Genomic DNA, 10,423 nt, shown 5'->3' with positions numbered 1-10,423 from the left:
TGTTAGGAGTTCAAAAAATCCACGCGCAACTACAGAATCTATACCTAGAAATGCAAAGTTTGAAGCAGGATGGGGCACTGTGGCTAGAGGCGCACAAGGAAGTATGGTGCATAAAATGCAAAGGCCAGGGCCATGACAAGGATCAATGTCCAATGTTCGCGAACTACTTGGCAGGAGGGGGGCTAATGCCATTGATACCAGAGGCACAGGCAGGGCCGAGGGCAGCACCCGTGTTATGGTGCGCGATCTGTCAGATAGGAGGAAAACACATGACGGATAATTGTCATTTGTTGCAAAAGTATACATAGACTCCCCAGCAGTTGTTTTGTAATTTCTGTACGTTAGTAGGCCACGATGAGCACACTTGTCATAGCTATGAGTTAATGATGGTTCAAACCCTAGCCCATAAGATGCAGATAGAAACGCGAGCCCTCAACCTAGCTGTGGGGATGGCATGCGTTGGATTTCAGGGGCGAGGTCGAGGACGAGGAGGAATGGGACCAGGAAGAGGCCATGGATAGTTAATTTGTTACAATTACGGAGGACCAGGGCACTATGCCTGCGATTGTACCAACCCGACAAGGATATCCTGTTCATACTATGCTCAGTTTGATCATGAAACTATAGATTTCCCTACGTTGATCACACAGATGTGTGAAAAAGGGGTATTCTAGCCTCCTCCGACTCAAAATATACAAATGATGAGGTTTGAACCACACGAAGAACACCCGAATGTGAACATGATGCTCAGAAGTGGTGCGACCATGGGGGAGGATAAGAGGAAACAACCCGAGGAAGATAAATGGGTTCACAAGGCTCCTGCAAAGGAACCTGAGTTTGACTTAGAATGCGCAAAGGAGATATTCATGAAAGATAAGAAGAGCTTCGCGAAGGCCTCCACTTCAGGTAGTAAGGATCAACCAGAGCCAGGAATTGATCCTTTAATGCTTACTACCTTTCTTGAGACATGCATGAAATTGTTGCGTGACAACAAGGAAGTTAAGGGACTACAGGAGATGATCACCAGGTGCGTGGGGTTAGGAGAACTGTGCATAGTCCAGAAATTGGGAAAGCATGTATTGCGCACCGGGAGGGAAATGAGATTGACTATGTAGATTGGTGAGCATGAAATGGATCAAGTAATCCTAGATCTGGGTTCGGACATGAATGCGTTAACAAAGAAAACATGAGAATGCATGGGCAGGCCCGCATTACAGTGGTCCTCTATTCAGTTATGAATGGCAAACCAACAGAAGATTTTGCCTATGGGAAGGTTGCAAGGGGTAACAGTTGATATTGAAGGAACGAGCACATAGACGGATTTTGAAGTGATAGAGATTGTCGATGACAACAATCCCTATCTTGCATTGTTAGGAATAGACTGGGCCACCGATATGAATGGAGTCATCAACCTAAAGAAGCAGAAGATGATATTTGAGAAAAAGTCACTACGCGTAGTAGTCCCACTAGACCTAGCCAAAGGAGCTCGCTACACCGAACTAGTATGCGATGATGAAAGTGATGATGAGTTGGATTGTATTTACAAGATAACTACATGAGACCAGGATTGGGTGAATTCGACTGGAGATGGGAGAATATCATGGGAATGCGAAAGCTCCTGCACTTCGGATTCAGACGAAGAAGTATCATGATGGCAGAATCGGTTGCATGAAGTAACAACACTAAACTGCAACATGATGGTTAGATCACTGCATTACATGACAACGGAGGCAAGGGAACTGCTGACATATGATGGATTGACAACGGTGGATGAATTCCTGGGCAAGTTTGAAAGTGTAGTACTAGAAAAACAGCGGTTCGATGCGTTGAAGTGGGCACTATGCGCAACACCTGCATGCTGGTGGGGAACACATCAAGGAAGTTTTGAGGACTCGCACAGATGTAGAAGGATGTTGCATCTGTAGTTTGGAGGCCCCCAGCTTCAAACAAGAGTCAGGCAGCCAATATATGAACCAATATATGTTGGATCCAAATGAAACAAGCCAAAGCCAACATTCAATCCAATGATTGATGTTGAGAAAGGAAGGATGTTTCTAGTTAGATCAAGAAATGAGGATGCAGGAGAGTCGATTTGGATGGAAAAATCCATCTTAGATATCTTTAGGCATAATGAAATTGAGAATCTTCATGTAAAGGTTGACTAGTGGAAGCCTATGTCAGGGAAATACAATGGAATTTTTTTAGAGCAATATTGGATACCAAATTCTAATGACACATAACTTGGTTCTATTCTAATTAATACCATAGTGTGGGCATGGATGCCAAAGAAAGAACATTGCAAGAACAAATATCTTAAGATTAGGTTTATATGATTCATGAATGTAATCTTTTTTTGAAGGATCTACTAATATACATTTAGACACACTTTTCAATATTTGTTGTATATAGAATATTATCTTCATATTATTTTTGGAGTTTTATATTATTTAATATTTCAATGTAATCATGTGTTTATACAAATTACATGACATTGCCATAAAATATTCAAGTTTCCATAAAATATTTAAGTTTTCAAAGCTTTATTTGACCAACATGACTTCTCACCATATCAAATATGCATAATCAAATTCAATAATACACTTAAAAACATCTTCTAAACTTGGTCTATTAAAAAAATAGTGGGGTACCTAATTAGTATTCTATTTAATATAAATAATTTAAACACTTAATGAATAGATGCTAGACACTTGTAATAATGTTTGAAGTGAGTTTTCCTTAATATTCCTTATTATAATTGATATAAATCAAATTTGCTATTTTGTTGCACTCTAATTTATAAAAAAAATATTTTGATCATTGAACAACACAACTAGACTTATAAAATATTTCTTCTTATAGATTTTGAAGTGGTGCCAACATTGTACTATTATAATAAATTTGTACTCAACTTAGGAAGAGTAGTTAGTGCCAATTTAAAATGGTTAATAATAGTAAGAAAAACAATATTAATATATTGTTAAAAGATTTTATAGGTAAGAATTTTTTTACAAAATCTATTATTCATGAGTCAAATTTAATGCATAAATATAAATATTAATGATAATATAAATAATGTAAGGAATCTAAGTTTTAGATGAATGGTAATATGTTCTTTTCAATACAATATCCTTAAACACTACAGGAATAAAAACTAAACCTTTGTAATAAATAGTTTAGTCAATTTTCTCTCTTTCCTCTTGTATTTCAAAATAATCAAATTGTACTACTTTGTTACTATTCTAATTTGTGATTGATTTTAATCATTAAAATGATTAGTGATTGAGTCGAGCTCATTCTACAACCCAGTATGAGGAGATGTGTAAGTTTGTTTGACTGTCTGTGCCCCTTTAAAATAAAAATTATGTTCCAAATAGAAAAATAAAAAAATGAATATGTTGTAAAGTAATTAGAAGAAAAAATGTGTGAATTAGATGTTTAAATGTTATACTTTTCAAAAATATTTCAGCTAGAGATTCAAATAAACTACTTGAAGATCTATGTTAACTAATTTATGTCAATATCAACTTCATATATATCTATATATATAAAAAAGAAGTTTTTATGGTTAAAATTTTTATTGGTCTTATGTATACTCTATTTAGCATTCAAAAATATAGTTTCAACAATGAAAAATAATACATTGTATACATTGTATTTTGCAACCTAAAAATGTTTGCACGTGAAGAAATTTGATCCCTACATTCGTACTTAAGATGGATCTATGTTGGTATATATTGGACACATTACTATGATCATTTGTCATTAAATAATTTTATACTTAATATATATCTTGCATATTAATCTATTATTCATTAAGTAAGCCTCAATCAACTTAGTTTTTAACACATAAGTACAAATAATAAATAAAAATAAATTATGCTACTACTCGCATTTAACATTTAATTTGATCCTAAAAAAATATTTTCTCCTTATCTCTAAAATGGCGCAAACTTCCTACAATAGTATGAAATGATGATGGTGATAATGATGATTATCATCCACTAAGACCAAATATGGTATATAAAAAGGCAAAAAGATATTACCCAAAATTATTTCGAATTTTATTGTTATACTCAAAAATCATTAAAAGAAGTGTTTCAAACTCATCATAATTTTGTTTAGTTAAAATATCAAGAAGGTTGGTAGCGTCACAAATATTTTGAAATTTAAATCCAATATGAGTATAAATTCGATGATCTATGAGATTTTTTAAATCTTCAACGATATTACTAGCGTTGCAAAGGTGATAGACTTTTAAATTGTGCCAACATTGTCTTAGTAATAATTGTAACTTAACACATACATGATATTTACTATATTAAATTATAATTAAATGGTTAATAATAGTAAAATACACGTCATTCTTTTCATAAAATAACCTTAACAAACATATATTTTAATACAAACCATAAAAAATATTAAAATAGATAATGTAAGGAATACAAGATTAAGACGTGAAAGATTTGCTTTTCCAAGTTTATATGAATTTGTTTAATAAAGTTTATCATGATAATTTTTTCACAAAAAATGATGAATATCTACATTAAAATTAGTGAACTAAGTGATTTTCTAATTCCCCATTTTGAAGAAACTTAATCTAGTTAAAGTTATATATTCTAGATCCACTGAATACTTCCAAATTTAATGAAATATGTGTTGTAAGCATTATTTGTCAGTGCCAATTCCAAGGAATTCCAAGTACATGAACGACATTGAATTTAATTGAGCCACATCAATGGGAAACCAGAAAAATAACCCCCTAGTGTTATAAGAACACCACATCAAGCCAAGGGGTGCAGAAGGTATAACCTATGTTTATTGTACCAGTTGCCATTGTAGAAACAATCATTAATGTCATTGTTCCTTGGCTAGAGCTATGAATGTCGTAGTAAACGTCTCGCATCACAGTCTCTCCCTAATTACTAGCCAACATGTACTTTACTTAAGACGGATAGAAAAAATGGGAGTCGTCTAATGAAGTGGAGGAATTGCCCGGACGACCAAAAGTGGCTGGAATACAGGAAAAAAAATTCAAAAAATCTTGTAGACACAGTGATTGAATCATGTTTTTTATGGTGGAAATGGATTCAGCACCATGAAAAGCGTCTAGGACACCTAAAAATTTGAAGTTTAACAACTATAACTTGGATTTACAAAAATCCTTGCCAGATTTTCTCTAAATATGCCCGGAGTTTCCATAACTTTCTAGGCAATTCCGCCAGCTAGTTAGATTACGGCGAAAAAATGGGGATGACGTCATGCTTCGTGCTCTATAGGCCTAGTGGGGGCAACATGCCGACGTCACTCCTTCAAAAAGTTTAAAGTTCAATTTTACCTTAAAAACCGCAAATAATTTTTTGTAATTTTTTTGTACGAACATATAGTAATATGGAGACATGAATACTATACAATGACATAATAAATTTTGACAACTAATATTTCAATTTTTCTATTATTTATGTTTTAGATAAATTAATATCAAATTATATATGGAAACCAATTATTTTATTAAATAATTAATATTAAATTAGAATTAATATTAATGGCTTGTGAGCACTTAAATAATTATTAGCTAATCTTACATCTTTCTTCTACTCATCAGAGTATATATATATATATATATATATATATATATATATATATCATCTTGCCATTTTTGATGTGCATGAAGGTGATTGTCAATTAAAAGATGGTTCAACACAATTTCTTTCCATGCGGATAATATTTAAATAAATAACTAAATCATGCAAAGGTTTTTTTATTTTATTTTATTTCACTTCATGTGATCATATAAATTTTTAAAGTTACACTAATACCTAGAACATCAATATAGTTGTTAAATAATGAATCTATATAGGTGAGGATAGTTTTAAATAGAGGAGGAATGACCTGTTATAGAGTTTTATGAACCCAATGTTTCGGACTACCATGTCAGTGCATCATGAGGGGATGTGACAATATATATTCTAGAGATATTCATGATGTATCTATGAGCTATATTTTAAGTTATATATATATATATATATATATATATATATATATATATATAGATAGAGAGAGGTTATGAAGGAGTTAATCTAAGAAATTAGGAGTTAATCCAAGTGGAGATTGGCCGATCTAAATTCTTAGATTAACTCCTTCATAACCTATATATATAACTTAAAATATAGCTCATGGATACGTCATGAATATCTCTATAACTCATGGATACATCATGAATATCTCTAGAATATCTATTGTCGCATCTCCTGATGACGGACTCACTTGGTAGTCCAAAACGTTGGGTTCATAAAACTCTATAACAAGTCATTCCTCCTCTATTTAAATCAATATAGTTAATTAATCTATTATACAAACAATCATACTCTTCTAAATAAAAGACTCTCACTACATTAATAATGGTTTTCATCATTATTATTATGTAAAAATATATATAATTATAATAATCATATTTTTTTCCCTAACAAGTTATTAATAATAAGTCATTAATAATAACATTAACAAATTTTACTAAATTAACTATTATTCTATAACATTATATGGATACAAATAACTTATTTTAATTTTTAAAAATAATTTTATTTCTTTTTTATTTATATGTGATGTAGATAATCTAATTTTCAAATTAAGCTAAACACATTTTCAAATTAAGCTAAACACAACTAAATTTAAACGCATTAAACATAAAGGTTTTCTTTTCATCTCTAAACAACATCAAATTTCTATGAAATAGACTCAAATATAAGGATAGAAAAAAAAAACTACATCTCTATTGTATTAACAAATTAATGATAAGCTAATTGCATCATATAAAAATGTGCGCTGCCATAATAACTATCTTAAAACATATATTTAATGTGTGAATAAACGCAACTGGGAAATAAATAATAATGTTGATAAACCACAACCATTGCAATACGCAAATCCTGTATTATACATGCAAAATCCTTTAGGAAAATTACTTACATGAACATTTATATACCCAAAATTAAAGAACTAAAACTAAGTAAAATGTTACAGATATTCACTGAGTATTTACAAAAACCACATTTCAAAAAAGGCAAATACATCACTTTGTTGTAAACTGTTATTGCATTCTCCAAACAACTTGAAATCCAACAACAGAATAAAATACCCAATTGACAAATAGATAGTAAAAATAAGTCAAGATGGCAATCAAGTTTGTTCTCTTGTAAGTAAAATAAATTATGAGGGTTTCAATTCGAAGGTTGAAACCCATAATGTGGGTCTGCTCTGCCGTGATACAATAGAAGAAACACCACAATCTTCTCGCGGAAATCAACATTATGAGGGTAGATTTGCGTTGGCAATGCCCATAACTTTCCATGATCATTAACAATGACAATAACACTGCTCGCAAGGAAGTAGGTTTTGTTATTCGATCATTTTAATGCTTTAGATTTGATTATCCATTCAGAATTGTAATCGTAACACTGAATTATAACTGTAATATTGGTTTTCAATCCCATGGTTGAGGTTATTTCAATCATCTAACACCAAAATTAATAGCTCACAACTACACAGGTGGCAGGGGAGGGGAGTTTTTATTAGAGAGAATGCTTTACAACATAATTATAGTTAAATATAACATAGATAAAAAGTTAAAAGGTAGTTAAAAATAAAATAAAAAATAATTAAGTAGGTAAAAATGAGTTATAATTATAGTTAAATTGTTAAAAAACGTATTCCAAAAAAGAAAAAAAATGGATTTTGGCCAAAAATACAAAATATATAGTTCAATAGTTAACAAATGTATTCCAGGACAAATTACTGGATTTCAGCCAAAAATATAGAATATGCCAAAAATATAGAATATATAGTTAAATATAAAATAATCAAATTGTTAAATATAGTTAAATATAAACTAGTTAAATAGTTGAAAAATAGTTAAATATATTCTAGTTAAACTAGTTACTGGATTCTGGCAAAAAAAATATATATTCTAGGGGAAATTGTGGCTTTAGGAGATAATGTCTTTAAAAAAACACCAAAAACATTAGTTAAATATAAAATATATATAGACAATTAAATATAAAATATAAACATAGGCTGTTATAGATCTAACTCGGAAATACTATAGATCTGATATGAAAATATAAGATAATGCAAATAAACCCAGAAATAATATGAAATGATTCTTTATTGAAGAAGCCCTTAAGGTAGGGCAACACCATACATTCACTCCTTAAGGAAGGAGAACACTCCACAAGCCATATGCCTGTTCATACAATAATCCTTCACATAATTCCTTCACATGGAGTCTCTAGCCTCTATATAAGCCTCATACATACAATACCATGGCTCATTACCATGGTTCCCTCATACCATCAAACTAATACCATGGGCCCATTACATTATTACTAACTACTTGTAGTCCCTTACATGATATGGGTTAACCACCTTATTTATTACTATGGCCCATCCCATTATTACATTATTACCTTGGGTACCTCCCTTAGTACCCCATATTATCCCCCCCAAGTATATAACATTCCCACCCCCTTAGCATGTTTTGTCCCCGAAACATGGGAAGAACACAAATAATAAGATCTACTCAAAAAAGTAGTCCACTGGTACCATGCACGTGCATCTAGCTATCCAAGAGAGAGGTGAACTCTCGGTCTCGCTGGTGCCTTGCTCTGATACCACTTGTTATAGATCTAACCCGGAAATACTATAGATCTGATATGAAAATATAAGATAATGCAAATAAACCCAGAAATAATATGAAATGATTCTTTAGTGATCAAACCCTTAAGGTAGGGCAACACCATACATTCACTCCTTAAGGAAGGAGAACACTCCACAAGCCATATGCCTATTCATACAATAATCCTTCACATAATTCCTTCACATAAAGTCTCTAGCCTCTATATAGGCCTCATACATACAATACCATGGGTCATTACCATGGTTCTCTCATACCATCAAACTAATACCATGGGCCCATTAAATTATTACTAACTAATTGTGGTCCCTTACATGATATGGGTTAACCACCTTATTTATTACTATGGCCCATCCAATTATTACATTATTACCTTGGATACCTCCATTGGTACCCCATATTATCCCCCTAGGTATATAACATAGACAATCAAATTTAAATATAAAATGTATATAGATATTTATTGTAATAAAAGTGCCATATATGAGGGAATTCGAAAAAATTAAAAAATTAGAAATAATATATTAAAAAGGCATAGTTTAACTTATAGATGAAATGACCATTTTCACAACGTTTTTTCTGGTTAATTTTAATCAAAATCTGACATAGATTTTTAAAGACTTAAGTTTAAGTTGTTTAATTTGTACAATTTGAGTGCCCCAGGGGTTTTTGAGGGTGTTGAATCCATATATGCATTCAAAAATCCATTTTAAGTAACACAAAATCACATTTTCTTTTGAAATTGTTTTACTGGATTCCAGTGAAAAAGTCTATTTTATCTATAAGTTAGACTACGTCTATTAAAAATATTATTAAATCTTGTGCTAATAAATATTATTTAACATAGATAAAAGTAAAGTAATATTAAAAAATTGTCTACACGGCATTTTTTTATTAATTTCTTGATTTTTCCTTAGGAGGCAACTTTTAGGTTAAAATTTCCTCCAATAGTAACCCATAAACTCTATAACTACTCATCTCTACTTTGTAACCCTTAATCCCTATAATTCCAAATCACTTATATGTGTCATCTTTAAGGCTTATTATATATAATTATAAGCCTTTAAAACTCTTATGACCCTTAATCCCCATATAATTATTATAATAACCAATAACCCATAAATTGTATATACCAAATCCATCTAACTTTGGTGCCTATCTTTTACCTAGTATAACTTGTGACCCCCATAACCGTTAAACCCTAATCCCCAATGATCCTAATTACAAAATACCTTAACTTCTAAAAACCTAACCATTTTAATCTTGCACTTCTAAAATATCTAACATTCAATCCTTAATCATTATAATCTCTTATCCATACATATCATACCTAATTAACCCTTATTTCCTAATAAGAAGCCAAACTAGAATCTAAAAATCTAAACTAGATGCTAAACACGATGGAAATGGAAAACATGATGATGGCGACGATGATGAGAATGGTGTCCTTGAGTCTTAAAACCCTCTCATACTATCAATGCATGTTCCTAGTCTAATCATGTCAAATTTCGACACATACATGAACAATTTGAAGAAATTTCACCATTGGCCCCATTCACTACTCACTGAGTGGATTCGGTGGATGACATTGGTGATGGGCATGTTGGAAGATATTCCATGACATTTCAAGAGAGTTTTGACAAATATTACATATATGGGAATGAGGAATGATGACAATGATATTGCACGATGAACGTTGATGATCTCAAAGATTATTCAGGGATATCAGACATC

The sequence above is a fragment of the Pinus tabuliformis genome, chromosome 7, assembly GCF_031772625.1.
Source record: "Pinus tabuliformis cultivar Carrire ecotype Pingquan chromosome 7, CPIR1, whole genome shotgun sequence".
Lineage (NCBI taxonomy): Eukaryota > Viridiplantae > Streptophyta > Pinopsida > Pinales > Pinaceae > Pinus > Pinus tabuliformis.
The sequence above is the reverse complement of the archived record's forward strand: the minus strand, read 5'-3'. Positions refer to the sequence as shown.